This window comes from Solanum dulcamara, chromosome 8, assembly GCF_947179165.1.
Source record: "Solanum dulcamara chromosome 8, daSolDulc1.2, whole genome shotgun sequence".
Taxonomy (NCBI): domain Eukaryota; kingdom Viridiplantae; phylum Streptophyta; class Magnoliopsida; order Solanales; family Solanaceae; genus Solanum; species Solanum dulcamara.
The window spans coordinates 48,382,356-48,389,885 of record NC_077244.1 but is presented as its reverse complement, the minus strand read 5'-3'; the positions used below and the strand labels follow the sequence as shown (position 1 = coordinate 48,389,885).

At 38.8% G+C, this 7,530-nt stretch overlaps 1 pseudogene; it reads left to right on the top strand.

Moving 5' to 3' along the window:
* Positions 1-6,959: 6,959 nt before the first annotated feature.
* On the top strand, positions 6,960-7,077 carry LOC129901878 (5S ribosomal RNA; annotated as a pseudogene).
* The last annotated feature ends 453 nt before the right edge of the window (positions 7,078-7,530 follow it).

The window sequence follows — 7,530 nt, the reverse complement described above, 5'->3', positions numbered from 1 at the left end:
ATTTAAAACTAAATATAGACACCTTGCCCCTTTGACTTGAAACATGAATAGTTTTCAGACAAATAAGCAAACAACGAGACAAGTTTTGACCTAACCATTTTTGAAAGGGGAAAGTAAAGATGTGATCGAGTCTTGATTTTGGACAGCATCCTGGGTTATAAGTGAATCAGGTCATGTGTAGTTCAAGAAGATAGAATGATGAAATGAGTTTGAGGTTGAATGACGTATCGTCGAGACTAAGATTGTTACATTAAAATGAAAGAAAAAAAACAAGAAGAAAATACAAGTACAAGATCCTATCTATGTAACTTCTATTGAATCTTCAATCTTCATTTCTTGTCAAGTGATGGGATATGCATTTTGATCTAAAGTTGAATGTGAACCCATTCTTCAGGGCTCCTGCTACTTAATATAGAATGTTGACTTTGTTTTTAAATGAGCTCTTAAGCTTGGAATGTGGATTTTCCTTCTTCCCTATAGGGGTTCCTGAGATCAAAGCAAAATACAAAAATTGAACAATTTTTTTCCCTAGTTTAAATAAGAACATTTTTGTGAATATGAATCAAAGATGGTGCTTAGATTATGTATCACAGTTTTGAGAGATACTCCAGCTTTATTGCATTGCATTCCCATGGATTTTGATTACTTAAAGTAAACTCCATTCTTTATGGAGTTATGTTAAACTAAGTTCTATTATTCAGAAGTCCTAGTAAGCAAAATCTCATTTTTCAGGAGAGTCTTGCTAGTCCCATTTTTTAGAAGGGTCCTGCTAATCTCATTATCCAATAGGGTCCTACTAAATTAAGTCCCACCTTCCATGAGGTCTTGCTAATTCCATTTTCTAGGAGGGTCCTAACAATTTAAGTCTTATTTTTGAGGATGGTCATGCTAATCTCATTTTCCAAAAGGGTCCTACTAAATTAAGTCCCACTTTCCATGGGGGTTTTGCTAATCCCATTTTTCAGGAGGGTCCTGCTAAATTAAGTCTTATTTTCTAGAAGGATTTGGCTAATTCCATTTTCTAGGAGGGTCTACTAAATCCCATTTTTCACGAGGATCGTGCTAATACCATTTTTCAAGAGAATCCTGCTACATCCCATTTTCAAGCGTCCTATTAAATTCCATTTTCAAGGAGCTCTTGGTAATCCCATTGTAGGAGGGTCCTGCTAAATGTCATTTTCCAGATCCCACTAGTCCCTTTTTTCCACGATGGTCTTGCAAAATTCTATTTTTCAGGAAGGTTCTGTTAATCCCATTTTCTAAGAGGGTCCTCCTAAATCTCATTTTCTAGGAGGTCTTGCTAATTCCATTTTCTTGAAGGGTCCTGCTTAATTAAATCTCATTTTCTAAAAGATTCTGACTAATCCCAATTTCCAAAAGGGTCCTGCTAAACTAAATCCATTTTCAAGAGGATGCTGCTACATTCCATTTTGTAAGAGAATCCTGCTAATCTCATTTCTTAGAAGCGTCCTGCTAAACTAAATCTCATTTTTCAGGAGAGGGGCTTGTTAAATCTCATTTTCCAAGAGGGTCCTCCTAAACCTATTTTCCAAGAGGGTCCGATTAAACTAAACTATTTTTTCATGAGGTTCTTGGTAACTATATCTCATTTTCCAGGAGGATCCTTCTAAACTTAATCTCATTTCTCAGGAGGATCTTGCTCATCTCATTTTCCAGTAGGGTCCTAATAATCCCATTTTCTTGGAGGGTCCTACTAAATTAAATCCCAATTTCTAGGAGGATCCTAATAAATTAAATCTCATTTTCCAGGAGGATCTTGCTAAATTCCATTTTCATTGAGGGTCCTGCTAAATCTCATTTTCCAGGAAGGTCTCGCTGAATTAAATCTCATCTTCCAGGAGGTTTTGCTAAATTAAGTCTCATTTTCCAAGAGGGTCCTGCTAACATTTTTTCCAAGAGGGTATTGCTAAATTAATTTCCATTTTCCAAGAGGTTCCTACTAAATTTCATTTTCTAGGAAGGTCCTGCTAAATTCCATTTTCCAAGTGGAACCTGCTAAATTAAATCTTATTTTCTAGAAGGATCCTGATAAATCCAATTTTCAAGGAGGGACTTGATAAACTAAATCCCATTTTCCAGGAGGTTCCTTCTAAATTAATTCCACTTTTTAAAAGAAACTTGCTAATCCCATTTTCTAGGAGGTTCCTGCTAAATTAAGCCTCATATTCCTGAAGAGTCCTACTAATCCCATTTTTCAGAAGGGTCTGCTAAACTAAATTCCATTTTCTAGAAGGTTCCTACAAAAGTAAGTCTCAATTCCTGGAGAGTCCCGCTAATCCCCTTTTTTAGGAGGGCCTGCTAAATTAAATCTCTTGTTCAAAAAGGTCCTGCCAATCACCTTTTTCAGAGGGTAAGCTAAATTAAGTCTCATTTTTAGGAGAGTCCTGCTAAATTAAATCATCAAATACAACCAACATAACACATTTGTTTTGCCCCTGAAAATATTTTGTGAGTTATTAGCATGCATGAATGATAAATACTTGTACCAAAAGAAAAATGCAAGACATATATGCGCCACTATTTGTATGGAGTGCATGTTGACGTGTTCACCGATCATAAGAGTTTACAATACGTCTTCAGCCAGAAGGAACTCAATTTGAGGCAAAAGAGATGGCTCGAGCTACTCAAAGACTGTGATATTGTTATACCCCGTACCTTTACGCTTAGGAACGTCTTCTTAAGCTTCTTGAAAGAAGTCCTGTGACCCAGATTATCTATAACATGATTAAATAACTCAGAAACGGAGGACGTGATGCCCCTTAACAGTGAAGGTTGGAAATAGGTCTATAAGGATTTAAAATGAATTGGAGGCCAAAATAACAAGTCGTAGGGCTCGACTTACTTACGTAAGATACCAACTTGGACGACTTACATAACTAAGCCACTGGAGTACATGTTGAGCTTACGTAGCAAGGATTACATGGGCTCCTAAAGTAAGACGAGATTACGAACCCACGAGAGAGGCGAAAGGAGGCATAGCACCTACTCGGAAGCAAGCAGGTGATGCACCTACTTTGACTAAGTAGGGATGCACCTACTTGGACCAAGTAGGTGACACACCGACTTGAGGTGGGTCCCACACCACCACATGGCAGCCTTGGAGGCTAGGTATGGATTCGTGGCCCAATAAGGGCTTGACACGTGTCACCCTTAGGGGCTGACACATGGCACTTCCTAAGGAACCATATATATGTATGCTAATGACTCTTAAGTCATTATTTATCCAAAATCAACCCAAAACATAGAGAGAAAAACGTGGAGAAGAAGAGGGGAAGGAGGCAGCCATGGTTTAGAAGAATTAAAGGTGAGTTCTTCACTTTTCCTCCGTCAATTAATTATCTAAGGTATTCCTCAACTATGTGGAGGTGTATATATGTATATTACAAGGCCTACGAAACCATATTTTCAGTTCTACACTTGGAAAACTAAGAGAAGCTTAAAGAGAAAATGCTAGGGAACAGACCCGTTTTTGAATTAAACTTCTGTTAGTAAAACGAGTATAACTCCTTGTGTAAGCTTCATTTTAAGTGATTCAAGATGTTTTGTAAAGATATTTCATAGGTATATAACTTTAATTTAGACTCCACAACCCATTTTTGCTTTTCTCTGCTCGGAAAATGGTGGTGAAGCATGGGGGAGCTGCTGCCCAGATTCTGTTTTGAAAATCCTACACGGACAGCTGTGAGTATTTTTGTCATATATTTTCGTACAAAATTTCTGTAGGGGTAATTCAAAATTTTATGTGACCTTGATACATACATATATAACTTTCATTGAGGCCACAAATTCTGTTTCCCTCAATTACCCCTCCGAAACTAAGCGACAATATAAGATAGTGGGCTGTCCAGATTTCTCGTTTTGGATAGTTTTGGCGAGTTTGACAAGTTTAACGTAAGGTAAGGACTTTCCTTTTAAATTGGAGTTTATGGTGTTGTTATAGAGGGTATTATACATTGTGTAAGTGGCTGTAAATGTGAAAATATGATAAATATGTTTGACGCCCAAAATAAACTAAATTGGAGTCGCTAGAAGTGAATTGTCGTCGAAATAAGGTGTCGTTCTTGTAAGTTGTTGCTGCAGGGGTTTAATGTATTGTTGCCGGGACTAAATGCGTTCTAAAAGGGGTGTGGATGCGGCTGGTTGCAGCCACACGACCCCTCGTTGCGTATAATGAAAGGCGTTACAGAATAAAGGCTAGACGCCCTATTGTGCTACCGTATTTTTGAATAAGTCGTTTAGAGTTTATGTTGTATATTGTTGGTGTGAATTGCTGCTGGTTTTTGCTGTGGGTTGGATGTACGTCTTAGGTACCTAATTGGAAATTTGGATAGGGCACATTATAGGGGAGGTGCTGCCCAATTTTCTTCGATGCCTTAGCGAATAACAGAACTAGTCGGGAAAACGACTAAGGAAATAGATCCCATTAATACTAAGATGTAACCTAGGGTGATGGAAAGTAAAAGGGGTTGATATTCATACTACTTTCATGTTGAGTAGGTTCAAAGGACGGCGAGACAAGCAGGATAAGGAATAATTCAGATAAGGTATGTAAAGCTTTCTCTTGGCATGTTTTGGTATAAGTTCGTACATCTATCTCTCTTTCCTTTTGGAAATGTTTAGCCTTAAGTGAATTGTATATGAAGTGCGAGGATAATTCCATTCCCAGAATTCCGAGTACGCTTCATAACCCCTATCTACTGTTCAATATTAGAGTTTATGTGAAGATTAAGTATTGCCTAGTAGGGCTTCTATGTGTCATAATATAATATGTGGGAAGCTATCTCTCATTCCCAGTGAGATGTATCTGATACGAAAATGAGATTATGATTCCATAGTGGTTCACCGAGCCTTATAAAGGGCCGGGTATGAAATATGTATATGAAGATCACCTGAAGGAAACTCCAGAGGTATGTGAAGCTTTATTTTGGCATACCTTAGCTATAAGTTAAACATGATACGATCTATGAGGTAATGATCTAGCTTGCATATGGTTACGTACTACTCTGCTTGTGCATATGGTTTACATATCTTTACCGAGTCCCATAGAGGTACGGGTACAACCGAAGTCCAAAAAAGGGGCCGGGTACAATATAAGATGATATAAATATTCACCGAGTCCCAAAAAGGACCGGGTATAAACGAGTCCCAAAAAGGGTCAGGTATGACCGAGCCCCACCAAGGGCCAAGTATGCTATGTAAATACAATGATAAGATGACATAATTGCAGACTGAGTCTCATTAAAGGGCTGGTTATGGTATATTTATGCATGTGATGACATAAAGATAAATTTGTAACACCGAGTCCCATAACGGGCCAGGAGTGGAATATCATACTGAGTTACATGACCTCATTTTAGAAGGTACAGGTAATGTGATTTATTAATTGTTGTACTTGTTCTCTGCATCCCCATGTCAACTATACTTTCCTTGTGGTATTTTGTGCTTTACATACTCAGTACATATATCGTACTGACCCTCTTTTCTTGGGGGGCTGCGTTCATGCCCGCAGGTACAAATACGCGCTTTGAGGATTCACCAGCCTAGGGTTCCACCTAGCAAGTTTGGGAAAAGCTCCATTATGTCGGAGCCTAGCTTTTGGGTACGAAACCTCTGCTGTATGTTTTTATTTATTAAGGGGTACGACGGGGGCCCTGTCCTGCCATATGATATCATTCCTATTCTTAGAGGTCTGTAGATATGTGTGTATGGGTTGTTTAGAAGTTTATTTCGGTTATGCCTATTCGATATGTTGTAAAAGCTATTATGTTGTGGCAGCCTTATCGACTGGCTTTCCCTTTCATGACATGATGCACATGAAAGAGGCCACACGTGTATGAATATTTTATCACCCACTGGGTTCGTGTGTTTGGTTCCTATATCTAGAAGGCTATATGACCATGAAAAAGTTTTAACCTATTGAGGTTTTTGTGAGCAGTATCACATTATACATAGTCCAATTTGACTATAGTCGACAGATAGGTACATGGGGGTCCGGGTCAGACCCCAATCGCGGCCCACGGGGTTAGGTTATGACAGAAGTGATATCAGAGCAGTTCGTCCTTGGAGTGTCTACAGACCGTGTCTAGCAGAGTCTTGTTTATCGGTGTGTTGTGCACCATATCTATAGACAAGAGGCTATAGGACATTTAGGATGTTACCTTTCTTTCATATCTACGATCGTGCGATAGAGCCGAGTCATAGGGAATGAAATTCCTCATACTAACTTGTGATTTCAGCAGAAGAACAACATCGATAGAAGAAGGTTATTGACGATATTGGATGTTACACAGTATGCAGGTAAGCAAGGCATGAATGATAGGTGCCAGGTAAGGTATTGAATTACGGTTGACATGTAAAGTTGAAAATTGAAAGGAAAAATAGACGGAAAGTCTAAAGAGGTGCAGTTTGAGTTGGACATATGAGGTAAGTCCATCAGTTTATACTATTATTGATATTAGGGGCCCTGTAAGGCTGCGATATGATGTGATATGATACGTATATATGTATCTTTATGCGTATTTCCCCTGTGAGGCATTGTTGGCATTTTCTGCATGCAGGTGTTAAGATAGTAAGAAATACAGAGGAAACTCTGCCCAAATTTTCCTTGAAATAAAAGGAAAATAATTTAGGAAAGACTAGTAGTTCTGGATAGAAAGATATATTAAGGATAAGACTAACTAAGAATGGTAAGTAACCCACAGTAAGAATCGTGAAAAAGGTTAAGAAGTGTTATACAATGGGGTAGAATGCGAAGAGGATATGATATGAATATAATGAGGATAGTTATGAAAATAAGTAAAGCCTTGTGAGGAAGTGGCTAAAGATAGGATGTGGTCCATGTAATAAGAATATAAGGGTAACTTGGGCGGTGCAGCTTGGCCTACTGGATCATCTGCTAGGTCATCGTCTTCTTCGGTAGATATGCGCCCCACGGGGCAGGGTGCGATCATACCAGCACAAACGTACCGGATCCCATCAGAACTTCAAAGTTAAGCGTGCTTGGGCAAAAGTAATATTGGGATAGGTGACCCTCTAGGAAGCCCTGTATGGCTGTGCTATGAGATGATATGCATGTATATATACACGTTGGCCATGAATGGCATTGTTGATCTAAAGAAGTATTGTGGATACGTAACTCCACCGTGAAAGATGATAAGACCCTTTGAGATAGGGGATGTAGCTTTGCAAAACAACTAGCGCATTGTGAATTAATTAAAGGGACAAGTGGTACCTACTGGGATAAGGCTAGGACTATGACAAAGCTTGGGACACCGAGCGTCGGAAGTTAAGTACTGCCTATTTGAGAATTGGAAACGACTATAAGCCCTAGGTAGTTATTGATCAAAATAAATGGAAAGTGGCTTCGAATAAATTGCTACATGACTCGAGTACCCATAATTAGACTGGATTAGCACCTCATGGTTATGTTAAGTTGTCGTACCTAGGCAACCAAAGGTATGGAAGATATAAAGGAAGGCATAGATATGGTGCTGTATACCGAATATGTTG